Source organism: Cervus elaphus, chromosome 6, assembly GCF_910594005.1.
Source record: "Cervus elaphus chromosome 6, mCerEla1.1, whole genome shotgun sequence".
NCBI classification, from domain to species: domain Eukaryota; kingdom Metazoa; phylum Chordata; class Mammalia; order Artiodactyla; family Cervidae; genus Cervus; species Cervus elaphus.
Genome location: NC_057820.1, coordinates 43,695,076 through 43,710,324, shown reverse-complemented (window position 1 = coordinate 43,710,324; position 15,249 = coordinate 43,695,076). Strand labels below are relative to the sequence as shown.

The following is a 15,249-nucleotide window of genomic DNA, read 5'->3' as shown; positions in this document are numbered from 1 at the left end:
AGATTCAGCATCAGTCCTTCCACTGAATGTACAGGATTGATTTCCTTTAGGATTGACTGGTTTGATCTTGCAGTCCAAGGGACTCTCAAGAATCTTCTCCAACACCACAGTTTGAAAGCATTAATTTGTCGGCACTTGGCCTTGGTCATAAAAATGTTGTATTATTTCCTAGGGCTGCCATAACAAATTACCATAGACTGGCTGGCTTAAATAGCAGAAATTGATTGCTCTGTTCTCTGTGTCCTGGAGGCTAGAAGTCCAAAATCAAGGTATTGGCAGAGTGCTGTCAGAGAGGATACGTTTATTCCTCTCTCGAAGCTTCTGGTACTTTAGGTGTTCCTTGGTTTGTACATGATATTCTCTCTGCATCTTCACACCAACTTTCCTCTATGTGCATCCCTGTCCAAACCTTCCCTGTTTATAAGGACACCAGTCATAGGATGAGGGCCCACCCCACAGACCTCATTTTAACTTGATTACTTCTGTAAAGACCTTCTCTCTAAATAAGGTCACATTCTAAAGCACTAGGGGTTAGGATTCAACATATCTTTTCTGGAGGGGACACCATTCAGCTCATAACAGATGTCTACTTGAATATGCAAAAATTTTCTGACAATAGCTACAAATAATTTGTGCCCTGAAGACTTTTGGATGATTGCAGGAAGCCTCTCAAAAGTATTATTTATTTTATATTGATATTGTTCCTTTTATTTATTTTGGGCTGTGTGTGTGTGCTCAGTCACTGCAGTCTTGTCTGACTCTTTGTGACCCCATGGACTCCATGGAATTTTCCTGGCATGGATACTGGAGTGGGTTGCCATGCCTTCCTCCAGGGTATCATCCCGATCCAGGGATCGAACTCACATCTCCTGTGTCTCCAGCACTGCAGGCGGATTCTTTACCACAGAGCCACTGGGGAAGCCCCTTGGGCTATACTACAGGGCATTTAAATCTACCGTCTTCCATTGGAAAAGACACTGATGCTGGGAAAGGCAGGAGGAGAAGGGTACGACAGAGGACGAGATGGTTGGATGGCATCACCAACTCAATGGAGATGTTTTAGCACACTTCAGGAGAAGGTGAAGGTCAGGGAATCCTGGCATGCTGCAGTCCATGGGGTCACAAAGAGTTGGACATGACTGAGCGAGTGGACAACAATAACCTGCTCTTTGGCCAAGTAGTTGCAGTGGAGCCTGCCTGCCTTTTGACTTTCATTGCCCTGAATACAATCTATGAATACAAGATGTTGTGAAAGAATTGATAATGTCAGATTGTCTCAACATCTTCTAACTGGTAGGTGAATTGAAGATGAGTTCCTCCCAATTAAAGCTGAATAACATGGGTCTTTCCCCAACCCTAGTTCTCCTCTTGCCCACCACTTCTACTTCCTGTTACAGAGGAGTTTGAATATAATTCAGGAAGATGTTTCTAGTATCAGGAGACTCTTTCATTTGAAGATTCTGGTGGGCTTGATCAAAGTTTGTTATGAAACAGAAATTTGAATATAATATCTCAGATTAAGGAAATAAAATGGAACAGATGAAGATAGCTTGATGCAATAGAAATAATGCTCAGCTGGGTATTAGGAGACCAGATTATGGTCAAGATTCTGCAGTTAACTAATGTGACCTTGGAGGAGCAAATTCACCTGTTTACTGACTGTACGCTGTGGGCATTGGGTCATTAGATAACCTTCCAGCTCAAGTCCTGTAATTTCAGGGTCACAGATACATAAGTAAATGCAGGTAGATAGTAGTGATTTAGGTCAGTGCCCAAACGTGGTGCTTGGCAAGATGTTAAAAGGTGTTGTTAGAGATCCAACATAATTGGTGAAACAGATAAATGATTATCAGGTGCACTGAGGCTTAATGCAAGGAGGTAAAATAAGGAAATGAATTGGGGAAATTCGGTTGTAAGAAATATGAGAAAGGAGATCAAAGGATTCTATTTGAGTGAAAGAAAAGGAGTAGAAGTTTTCAGAAGCCCTCCCTTGGCTGTGGTTGGCAGGCACCTGTCAGAAGGGCCCCCTCAACTCTAGCAGCCACACCTGTGTCTTTATTACCACTCAGGTGTATTTCTGAAGCCAAATATTTACTTTCTCTGAATCTCAAATATCCTGAACATGCTGAAGAAAAGTACTCAGGTTGCAGGCTTTCTTTGGTTTCTAGGAGATCAGCTCAGGAGTCTCATTAGGACAACTTGTGATTTCCAGTCTCTGCTCTTGTGACCAATTTTTGGCTCTCATCTAAACGAGCTCTTTGCACTTCACTCTGCTCCCTAAGAAATGAGACAGTGGCGTTTTAGTTTTTGTGCCTAAGGGAAACTTGCCTTTCTTTGAAGGAGTGCATAGTCTGCCAGAGCCTGTTGGAGGAGGGACCCAAGCCCCACTTCAGTTCTTGGTATGCTGTATGACAGGATGTTGATTTCAGGACCATCTGCAATGAGGATAGGCTGATAAATTCATTTTGGTGGCCTAGTCATTTTTTTTTTTGCAAGCGTGGCTTTTGATTTTTTTTAAAAATTTGTTCTTTGAGCTTACGACCCTTGAAGAAGGAGTTGGATTGGCTGTAAGGCATGATTATTCATTTATTAAATACCGACTAGAAGAAACAATAATTATGGCATGCTGTGACATATGCTGTATTAGAGGTTTGAACAAAGGACTCTGTGAGCCTAGTGAAAGGGGGAAATTAGTGGAAGGGGAACTCCTGCCTGGAGAAAGCGAGGGCAGGCTTCTTAAAGGATGTAGCATTTTAGCTGGGTCTCAAAGGGTATATAGAAAATAAATAATACCCAGAAGGAAAGGCAGATGGATAACCATGACCAAGAAAAATGTGCTTAATGTGTTCAGAATATAGCCAATAATCCAGTGTGCTTCTGTTGAGGGTCTGTAGTGAGGAGGGATGGGGCAGACCTCTGGAAAGGAAGTAGGTTAAGGCTAGATTATGCAAGATGTCAATGTTGTGCCATGCTTGGGAGCTGAACTTGATCCTGTAGGGAAAGAGAGATACTGAAAGTTTTTAAACACGATCAGATCCGCATTTTAGAAGATCATTCTGACAGTCACATGTAGTATGGACTAGAAGGCCCAAAATCAGTCAGGAAAATGAATTTGGAAACTATTGCAGTACTTCATTGAGAAAAGCAAGGCACAGTCTCTTGGTTCAGGTGTTTATTTTTTCTTGTCTGCTGTTAACTGCTACAGGGGCTTCTACTCAGGAGTTTTTATCATGATCATTACAAGGTTAAGAGCTGAGGCTTTTTCTTTCTCTTTAAGTTCATTGGGTTTTTAATTTCTTTTAATTTTAAAATAGGTAATGAATTTACATATGTCAAAAACACCAAAGTTTGAAAACTATAAAGTGAATTCTTCTTCCCACCCCATTTCTCATGTTATTTTCTCCCTCCCCAAGGTATCAGTGTTCTTAGTTTTATGTGACTCTCTCTAGAGATTTTTTTAATGTATATACAAGAAGATTCTATTCTATATTTTTTTATACCTTATAACAAATATGGTTGCCAGGCACACGATTCTTACTGTTTTCATGGAGTTTTGCTTCATGGGTATCCTGGAGGGTCTCCCACAGTCTGGTTTTGCTGATTGCATCCCTGCAGTGGAGTTTATATATTCCTCGGTCCTCTGTGTTTTTTGTAAGTTAGTAGTTTGATCAAAGCGCTATCAGATTTAGATTAGATTTTTTTCCAAAACTGTTTCATAGGTGGTGTGTCCTTACAGCAGAGGTGGACAACACCAGGTTGTCTGTTCTCTTGTCGCTTCCAGTACTTTTTCTGTTTCATTTTTTAATGTTTTAATCTTTGCCCCATTTGGAGGTTTTTTTAGTGAGTAGTGGGAGTATGGTTCCAGCTTTGTCCTTTTCCAGTTGGCTATCCAGTAATTCCAACAACATTTACAGAATAAACTATCTTTCCCCTCTGATTTAAGATGCCACGTGTATTAAATATTGAATTCCCAAATGTATTTGGGTCTATTTTATGAGTTTCTATTCTGTTCTATTGATCTATGTACTCATGCAGTCTTTTCATTTTTTTAAGTTTTTTTTTTTTTCCTATGTGGACTATGTTAAAAGACTTTATTACATTTGTCACAATACTGCTTCTGTTTTATGTTTCAGTTTTTTGGCCATGAGGCATGTGGGATCTTAGCTCCCCCACCAAAGGGCAAACCTATACCGTTTGCATTGGAAGGTGAAGTCTTAACTAATGGACCTCCAAAGAAGTCCCCATGCAGTCGTTTCATACTGTCTTAATCATTCTTGTTGTTAAGTTGCCAAGTCGTGTCCTCATGGACTGCCAAACTCCTCTGTCCTCCACTATCTCGCAGAGTTTGCTCAAATTCATATTCATTGAGTCATTGATGCTATCTAACCATCTCATCCTCTGCCACCCCCTTCTCCTCTTGCCTTCAATCTTTCCCAGCATCAGGGTCTTTTCCAGTGACTCAGCTCTTCGAATCAGGTGACCAAAGTATTGGAGTTTCAGCTTTAGCATCAATCCTTCCAATGAATATTCTGGGTTGATTTTCTTTTGGAGTGACTGGTTTGATGATCTTGCAGTTGGAGAGGCTCTAGAGAATCTTGTCCAGCACCACAATTTGAAAGCATTAATTCTTTGGTGCTCAGCCTTCTTTACAGGCCAGCTCTCACATCCATACATGACTACTGGAAGAACCATAACTTTGACTGTATGGACCCCTGTTGGGGTCCAAGTGATGTTTCTGCTTTATACTTTAGACAATATACTGTCTAGGTCTGTCATAGCTTTCCTTCCAAGGAGCAAGTGTCTTTTAATTTCATGGCTGCAGTCACCATCCGCAGTGATTTGGGAGCCCAGGAAAATAAAATTTGTCACTGCTTTACTTTTTCCTCTTCTATTTGCCATGAAGTGATGGGACCAGATGCCATGATCTTATAGTTTCTTGAGTGTTGAGTTTCAAGCCAGCTTTTTCACTCTCCTCTTTTACCCACATCAAGAGGCCTTTTAGTGTTAGTGTTAGTTCCTCTACTTTTTGCTACTAGAGTGGTGTCATCTGCACATTTGAGGTTGTTGATATTTCTCTGGCAATCTTGATTCCTGCTTGTGATTAATCCCAGCCTGGCATTTCACATGCTGTACTCTGCATAATTAATTATTGAAGGTCTATAAAGCATCTTATTATCTGGTAGAACTAGTTTCCCCTTGTTAGTCTTCTCAGAGCATTGCTCATTATTCTTTTTTATTGGAATTGCCTTTGTCTTGTAGGTTAAGTTAAGAAGAATGATGTCTTCATGATGTCAGGTTTTCTTGCCCATGAGCATGGTACGCCTTTCTGTTTGATCACTTGTCTGGCCCTTGGAAACATCTTGACATTTTCCTTTTTCAATCCCTTAACATTCTTATTAAATTTATTTTGTTGTTGAGGACTCTTCATCCATTATATCTACTCTGTGTTCTCATTGATCCTTACTCCATCAAACTTAGAAATTCTCTTCTGTTTTAGTAGTTTTCAGTTGCTTTTCTTGCATTTTTCATCATCAGTTCAGCTCAGTTCAGTCACTCAGTCGTGTCTGACTCTTTGCGACCCCATGAACCACAGCATGCCAGGCCTCCCTGTCCATCACCAACTCCCGGAGTCCACCCAAACCCGTGTCCATCGAGTCGGTGATGCCACTCAGCCATCTCATCCTCTGTCGTCCCCTTCTCCTCCTGCCCTCAATCCTTCCCAGCATTAGGGTCTTTTCCAATGAGTCAACTCTTCGCATGAGGTGGCCAAAGTATTGGAGTTTCAGCTTCAGCATCAGTCCTTCCAATGAACACCCAGGACTGATCTCCTTTAGGATGGACTGGTTGGATCTCCTTGCAGTCCAAGGGACTCTCAAGTGTCTTCTCCAACACCACAGTTCAAAAGCATCAATTCTTTGGCGCTCAGCTTTCTTCATCATCTGTAAATAATGTGATTTATTCTACTCCGGTCTTTTATTTATCCAACTCCTTTCTATTGTGTTGGCTAAACCTTTCACTTACTTAGCTGCTAGTGCTGTTTTACTGCAAATTTGCTTTGGATTAAGTCCCACTTCTCCAGCACTACCTGGCAGCAGGTGACATAACTGCCTCCTTTGCCTGGAGCTGGGTGCCAGGTGTGATCAACTGGTATCAGATCTAGGGAGAGTTGGGTGTCAGAGGATACAAGTGCTAGGCCATGTCTCTCCGTCTAAACAGTAGGCTCTTCACACCCTTATTTTTTTTTTTTAAGGGAAATAGGTAAATAGCTCTTCATTTGTGATCGTCTCTCAACATTGTAGTTTTTTGAATAGCCCTCTTGATTGCATCTTCCCCTTCTATGCTAGATTGTCTTTTCTTTTGCCTCCATTTCTCTCTGCCTGTGTGTGTGTGCTAAGTTGCTTCAGTTTGTGTCTGACTCTTTGCAACCCTATCAGCTGTAGCCCGCCAAGCTCCTCAGTCCATAGAGAGTCTCCAGACAAGAATACTGGAGTGGGTTGCCATGCCCTTCTCCAGGGGATCTTCCTGACCCAGGGATCAAACCCATGTGTCTTAGGTCTCCTGCATTGCAGTAGATTCTTTACCACTAGTGCAATAAGGGAAGCCCCTTCCCTCTGCTTCCCTGGACCCTTTTCTTTACCTCTCTTTTATTTCTCTCTTCTATTTTTCTCTTTCCCCAGTTCCCTGTTATTCTCTGTATTATATTTGATTTTGAGTCTTGGGGTAGTTAAATTCTTATAAAGAAAAAATCTTATAGCTAGACTTAGCATGCTTTATTGGGTACCAATATTTAGGACTTTTATCTTTGTCATTTGAAGCTGAGGCAGGATGACAGGTTAGAGTGGCAGGAGCCTCGTGTTGGAGACTCCCCAATGTCTCTTGGACCTTTAGGAAGTGATTCAAGATTGTTTTAAAATGATTCTTTGAGATATTACTGTGTAATACAGAGAAACCTCCATTTTTTTAGATGAAATTTATTCTTGGAAATACATCTTAAAGGTCTTGTGAGTTAAAATCCTGACCATGAAAAACAAGTGTTCTGACTGCGCATGAAGTTTCTCAGTGTCCAGTTAGACGTGGATGTATAAGGCGCATCGAGTCAGCCTTGCTGCTGGTTCGACGTTCACTGTGTACTGGGTTTCGGAGTTGGGGCCCTAACTTGGAGCCCTCCTGGCATTCTGGTTCCTCTAAGACGGACATTCTGCCTTCTCCTCTAACCCCAGTCACTGCAGTGATGGTGTCCTCCTCCAACATTAGGCACTGTATTGAAACAAAACCAAGATAATGAACTTCTGTTGCTGAGCGCCTGTCCTGAGCTGGCCACTGGTGCACGTCCATGAATCAAGCCTCGGGTACCTGCCTTTGTTGCCAGATGCTGTGCTGTGTGTGGATCACCAGTGCAGAAACAGCTCAAACACAATTTTAAGAATCCACAGTATGACTTTATTGAACCTGTACCCTGATGCTTCTTTGTTAATACAAATGCCACATTATTATAAACTTCAGTTCTAAAAGAACGGTATGCTATTTTCCAAATAAAGAGAAGCTTGCCCTTTCATAAACTCAGCTAGGGAAAGGCATGGACCAGCATTCAGGAGCTCCGCTTCAGCCCACTGCTTCCTTGGATATCTCTGCTGTGCGCTTTCTCTCCAGCTGTGTTATTTCCTCTCTCCAGCACTCAGTTCCTTTATTGATGGAGCAACAAGTGACAGGATAAAACTTGGAGCCAATATAGTAATAAAAATCAATATAGCAATGAAAATATTTCTTGGACAACAAAGAAAGGCATGCCCTTATATTTGCCCCTGCACTGTGGGGCTTACTGCTTATTATTTCTTTGTGTCTTTTATCTTCCTTTTAAAGCTTGAAAATAGTCCACTTCCCTTCCCATCTGTTCACCACATTAATTGCTCTAGGCTGGTAGGAGTTTCTTCAATATAGGTCTTCTTCCTGCTGTTGATTTTAAGTCCATTACATAACCCCAGCTGATTTATTGTTTAACTTCTTAATCTTCCTCTTATTGGTGTTGGGAAATGTCCTTGGTGCCACTGAGCAGATTAGGTTTGGAGACTGAAATGGTCCCTAGTTTCTTTATAAAAAGCATGTGTAAACTTTTTTGTATATATTTCACCTTGGGTGGTGATCTGCCTGGCCTTTTCCAATTGAATAGCAAGTGTATATCAATTGTTTGATTAGAAAAGATGGTCTGAGTACTGCCGTCTGTCTTTGCTGGCCTGGATGGGAGACATGGAAATGTAAGACATTGCTTCTATAATTGGTGAGTGTAGAGTCCACTTGAAATGCAATCTTAAGTCACTCAGTTGTGTCCGACTCTTTGTGGCCTCATGGACTATACAGTCTATGAAATTCTCCAGGCCAGAATACTGGAGTGGGTAGCCTTTCCCTTCTCCAGGGGATCTTCGCAACCCAGGGGTCAAACCCAGGTCTTCATGTTGCAGGCGGATTCTTTACCAGCTGAGCCACCAGGGAAACCCAAGAATACTGGAGAGAGTGGGTAGCCTATCCTTTCTCCAGTGGATCTTCCCGACCCAGGAATTGGACCGGGGTTTCTTGCATTGGAGGTAGATTCTTTATCAGCTGAGCTACCAGGGAAGTCCATGATGGGTTGGAAAAGATTAGACTCCCACATCAAAAGATCTGCAGCTATCTTGTTTTATGGCCTTGTTTTGGCTTTTTTTTTTTTTTCTTTAGAAAATGAATGGATTGAATTGAAGACGCTTAGGACCATCTACCTTAGAGAGCTAAGCAAGTGGGCTCTGGTTCCCAAGGCTTCTATCAAATGCTCCAAGTCCCTCACTTTTAAGTATTAGCTTTCCATATAAAATGTTAAAAAAAAAAAAAACAAAAAAACGCTTGCAGAGCTAAAGGTATTTGAAAACACCTCTTCTAATTGTGATTTTTTTTTTTGTGAGTCCAAGACTTTGCAACAAAATATAAGAACATTTAAGAAGCATATGCTAAGTGTGTGACATAGAATTCTCTGTTAGTCATTCAGCTTTCACTAGGTTCCTTGCAGATTGGAGAATATTGTAGCTTCTGAACACCATACTGTCTTCAGTTAGGTATGCTGTGGACTCAGATCAAAACTTATGTGAAATTTTATATGGCTGGTAGTCCTAGAAAATATAAAAAAGTAGAAAAAAATTGTTAATAGATCTTCCATTTAATAAAGACAATTATTCTTATGTTGCTGACTAATTTTACTTCCAGGTTGTTTTCCTGTATACCATGATATTTTAACATGGTTCTGAATATATTGTGTGTGTGTGTATATATATACACACACACACACACAAACACACAGTTTTATATTCTGGCTTTTTATTTAATCTTATAGCAGAAATGTTTTCCTGAGGGCTATGAGGCAAAAGTCAGAAAAAAACATGTAGCACAATGCGTGGCTAACAGGAGGGGCTCAACAAATAGCAACTAATCAAATTACTTGTTAATTCCAAGCAAATCTGAAAGTTCTATTTCTGCCTATTCTGTGATATTAAAAGCTCCTGTTGCCTATTTCTAAAACTGAATGTACACACAGTGTAGGATCCACCAACTCCAGTCCTAAGTGAATCTTGAATAGAAATGCATACGTATATTAACTAGAAGATATGTTTTAGAATGCCATAGGAGCAATGCTAATAATAGCCCTAACCTAAAAATTAGCCAACAGTCTGTCAACATATGTTGAGATAAATCTGTGGATTCACACAGGGAATACAAAACAGTGGTGATAATGTGCAGTCCACAACTAGACACAAAGCCAGACACAGAAGAATTCGTGCTACATGATTTCATTTAAAAGTTCAGGAAAAACCACTCTGTTCTGTTAGAAGCCTATTTAGGGAGCATGGAGAAGACTTCTGGATGCTGGCACTGTTTGATTTCTTCTTCTGGGGGCTGATTACATGATTGTATCAGTTTGCCAAGGCTCATCCTGCTGTATACTTAAGATAGGAGTGCTTTCTATATGTTTATTATACTTAAATATAATTTAATTTTGAAAGAACCTGTTGTTTGCTAAATTACAGATGATCCAATATAATAATAAAGCACTCTTAAGTACTTTAAGGATTTCATAATATATTCATTAAAAGGTAGAATGGAATCTCTTATGCATCTATTTATCAAGGTACCACTTGGACATATTCTGATGTCATTCTATAGTTCCCTGTTATATAGCACATACCAGACTATATTATAATTGTCTATTTTTCTCTTCTCCACAGTAGACCTTAACTTTTCTGGGGTCAGGAACATGGTCTAGTTTGATCACTCTTATGTCGTCAGCACCCAGTAGGACTCAAGAACTCGCTGAGTGGATAGAATGAATAGGCCACACGAGGGAGATCTGTGAATAGGGGCACTGTCCTGGGTTCCCGGTGGCCATTCTGGTGTCTTATTTATGATGTTCTGCAAAGTTTATGTCCTTATCCTGAGTTTGCCCACGTTTTGTACAGGAGAAAACTGTAGTTAAAGAAATGTGCTCTAAATCCCTTAAAAATAGTGCTGCAGAACCATAGTTGGATTTTTTATGTTTTGACTCAGAGCACCCACTAGTTACATACAACTAAGTTACATAAGCTTCCTTTACATTGGTAATGTATAACTAATATGGCCCCTATTGCAGTTAGGGGCTTTCCTGGTGGCTTAGTGGTAAAGAATGCTCTTGCAATGAAGGAGACACAGGAGACATGGGTTTGATCCCTGGGTTGGGAAGAACCCCTGGAGGAGGAAATGGCAATCCACTCCAGTATTCTTGCCTGGAAAACCCCATGGACAGAGGAGCCTGGCGGGCTACGGTCCATGGGGTCGCAAGAGTTGGACACGAGTAAGGTGACTGAGCACGGAGCACTGTATCCATTAATTTAAAATCTACGTAAAAAATACACATGAAAGAAAATAAAAAATAAAAATATGTTCTATATACACATGGGAAAAAACAATTAGTGAACAATAATATTGCATGCTTGGATTGTAAGGCCAACAGCAGCAACTAATAAGTGGCCCTGTCAAGCCTCTACATAAGCTACACAAAGACAACATCAACATATATACCCACATTGTATGGTAAGGTGATAAAACGCCAGATGATTCAATACAAATAAAAATATATATTAGAGTGTTAATTGTGTGCTATACAAATTTGGTACAAAAAGAGCTAGAAGAAGGAGTGAAAATGGCTAATAAGCAAATAATAAAAAAGTCAAATTCATTGATAGATTATTGTTGTTTTTCAGTTACTGAGTTGTGTCCTACTCTTTGTGACCCCATGGACTGCAGCATGCCAGGCTTCCCTGTCCATCACTAACTCCCAGAGCTTGCTCAACTCATGTCTATTGAGTCAGTGATGCCATCCAGCCATCTCATCCTCTGTTGTCACCTTCTCCTTTTGCCCTCAAACTTTACCAGCATCAGGCTCTTTTCCAATGAGTCGGCTCTTCACATCAGGTGGTCAAAGTATTGGAGCTTCGGCTTCAGCACTAGTGTTTCCAATGAATATTCAGGGTTGATTTCCTTTAGGATTGACTGGTTTGATCTTGCTGTCCAGTCTTGAAGAGTCTTCTTCAGCACCACAGTTCGAAAGCATCAGTTCTCTGGCACTCAGTCTTCTTTATGGTCCAACTCTCACATCCATACATGACTACTGGAAAAACTATAGCTTTGACTATATGGACCTTTGTCAGCAAAGTGATGTCTCTGCTTTTTAATACACTGTATAGATTTGTCATAGCTTTTCTTTCAAGGAGCGTCTTTTAATTTCATGGCTGCAGTCACCATCTGCAGTGTTTTGGAGCCCAAGAAAAGAGTCTCTCACTGTTTCCATTGTTCCCCCATCTATATGCCATGAAGTGATGGGACCAGATGCCATGATCTTAGTTTTTTGAATGTTGAGTTTTAAGCCAGCTTTTTCACTTTCCTCTTTCACCTTCATCAAGAGGCTCTTTAGTTCCTCTTCACTTCCTGCCATAAGGGTGGTGTCATCTGCACATCTGAGGTTGCTGACATTTCTCCCGGCAATCTTGATTCCAGCTTGAGCTTCATCCAGCCCAGCATTTCGCATGATGTACTCTGCATGTAAGTTAAATAAGCAGGGTGACAATATACAGCCTTGACGTACTCCTTTTCCTAGCTTTGAACCAGTCTGTTGTTCCATGTCCAGTTCTAGCTGTTACTTCTTGTCCTGCCTACAGGACAATAGAAAAATAATTGCATATTAAAAAAAAGACTGAACATTTTCATCAACAGATCAGCAGTAGTTATGTATGGATAAATTATGGTACAAAAAAATAAATATAAACCCACTTAACAGCTGGCATCTTTTTGGAGCAAAATTTGCCACTGTTAAAAATTTAAAAATTGCTAAAATCTGGCTGTTCTTTGACCCAGCAATTTAGTTTTTCAGACTTTACATTCAGGCAGCTATACAGTTAATCCTCCAGTGACTAATTCACTAAAGAACATTTACTGAATATACACTTTGCATCATAAAAGAACACTATAGGTGAATAAGGCTGTTTTGGCATTTTTGATAAGTTTGATAATTTTTGATAATGTTTATGGCAGTTTTGGTAAGTTTATAAATATGGACAAAAATGAAAACAACCCATCTCCAACAGCAGAGACATAGCCCCTTCCTCCATGCCCATTCCTGTTCCCCTACCCCCACCCTAGGTAACCACTAATCTACTTTCTGTCATATTGTATTAGTTTACATTGTTAAGAGTTTTATATAATGGAATCATGCAGTATGTTTGTTCTCTGTCTGACTTTTTAACTCAGCATAATTATTCTGAATAACTCAGATCCATCTGTGTATAGCGTGTATAAATGGTTCATTCCTTTTCATTGCCTGCTAGTGTTTCATTGTATGTAGTATTCATTGTTATGACACAGTATGGCTGTGTCACAGTTTGTTTATCCATTCATCTACTGATGGACATTTAGGTAGCCACTTGGGGCTTCGATGAATGAGTATTCTAGTATAACAGAACACTCTTTGCATGTTTTCATTCTCTTTGGTATGTTTTCATTTGGGGAAATTCCGAGGAGTGAAGTGGCTGATCGTATGATAGATGTATGGTTAACTTTAAAAGAAACTGCCAAAGTGTGTTTCCGAAGTTGCATTCCCACTAGCAGTATATGAATGACATTTCCTCCACATCCTTGTCAGTAATCCATGTGTTCAGTCCTTTTGATTTTAGCAAATGTTAATAGGTGTGTAGTGGCTTAAAATGGGTTTTCCCTGATGACTCAGTGGTAAAGAACCCGTCTACCAGTGCAGGAGATGCGGGTTCGATCCCTGAGTCAGGAAGATCCCCTGGTTCATGGCAACCCACTCCAGGATTCTTGCCTAGGAAATCCCATGAACAGAGGAGCCTGGCAGACTACAGTCCATGGGGCTGCAAAAGAGTCAGACACAACTCAAAGACTAAACAATAATAATATTTTACTACAATAGAAGGGAGTAGATGTATAGTCAGTGTCTATTGAATGAATAAATGGTTAAAAAGTCAACAGGATTTGATTGGGTAAACAGAAGGGCAAAGGTGACCGCAGGATTTCAAGTATTGGTGGTACCACTGTCAGAAGTTGGGAAATGGTAGGCTGATGTGGTTTTACTTGACTTCATTGTATATGACATGACAAGTGGAAAAGTTTTGGTGGACAATTAGAACTTAGGTGGATGATTACGACTGAAAATATAGACTCAGAAATTACCATAGTGGTACAGTTAAAGCCAAGGGAACTCTCTGATTTTCCCCAAGCATTAATAGGGAATTAAGCACACACTGCCCTCTGCCCCACCTTCCTATCTTATTCAGAGGACAACACCCTATTTTGTTTTAGATCATGTTTTCAACAATTCATTGACATTTGTAGACTTATAATAAAAGTGAATTTTAAGGTATCTTCATACTGTGGATTTTAAAAGAATTAAAATGCCTCACACTATTTTCACTATAAAACACAAGATTATGTGCTTGAAGAAATACAATGGGACTCGAGGAAGAATTATAAAATCTCATGAACTCATATCTAGCCAGATGCCGTAAAGCAATAAATCTTAGGGTATTTGTCAAGTCACGGCTTTCATCAAAAGCTGATAAGATATCTGAAGCTGGAGCTGCCTGGGTTTGCATAAACCACTGAGAGATTGTGTTTAGGAAAAACTGTAGAACTTAGAAACTTGCATCTTATGAAATGCCTATGGAAAGATTATTTTGAAGGTTATTTTTGTTTCCTTGGAGGAACAAGAAATATATTGGCATGCTTTGTAGTGCTAGAGGCACATTAGATACCAGCTCACATCCCCATCAGTAAGGCTTAGTTCATTGAGGAATGGAATTGCTCTTTTTTGAACAAAAGTATCGGACAAACCACTTGTCTAGAACCCAGGATCACAGAAGTATAGGCTCCCTGAACAGTGGCAGCGAAGTATAACTGGAGGTCAGACCTCAGTGCTCAGGGCAGGAAGGACAGGCCCGTCCAGGCGAGTCTGCTCAGCGGCTCTGGCACTCACTAATGCTAATCATTAACAGTGTCTTTAGCTCTTAAAACAAAGGTCTAAGCAACTGTAAAGGAAATGATTGAGAGGTTTGACCATGTCAAATCTGACCATACGATAACATCTGTGCTACAAAACATGCCATGAAGACAGTTTAAAAACAGACAGGAAAAATATTTGCAACATATGACAAGAAGTTTATATCCTAGATATATAAAAAATGGGACTGTTTTCTACCCATGAGAGAGAGAGAGGGAGAGAGAGGGAGGGAGGGAGGGTTAGTTGCTGGTGAGGGTGCACGCAAATATCCTTTAATATCTTTGTATGAATAAAAAAATTTAAAAGAGCCAGGCATGAGCTACTGATGAATATGATTAATCTAGTTTTTTACACCCAAGGTCCATTTATTTGCACATAAGGTCCTATAAAAAACCGGTAAGAAAAATGGACCTTAGGCACAAAGAATTTGATTAATTATAATTTTTGATTCATGACTCACTATCTTGTCAGCAACTGCAGCTTCATATCATCACCTTTTTGTTGGCTGCTTAGTAACTGATCATATGAATATGGAGAAATATATTTAACCATTTGCCTATTGCTGAACATTTTAGATTGTTTCAAAATATTTCATTTTATGAATAATGCTACAGAGTCATTTTTTGCATATTTTCTAAGTATTATCTTAACATAAATTCCTAGAATTGAAATTGCTAGGTTAAAAG

General features: G+C 40.0%; 1 protein-coding gene across 2 annotated transcripts in view; it reads left to right on the top strand.

Annotated features, from left to right (window-relative positions):
* CRACD (capping protein inhibiting regulator of actin dynamics) overlaps nucleotides 1-15,249 on the top strand; it is a 279,559-nt gene that overhangs the window by 178,684 nt on the left and 85,626 nt on the right. The gene's annotated exons all lie outside the window — the stretch shown is intronic.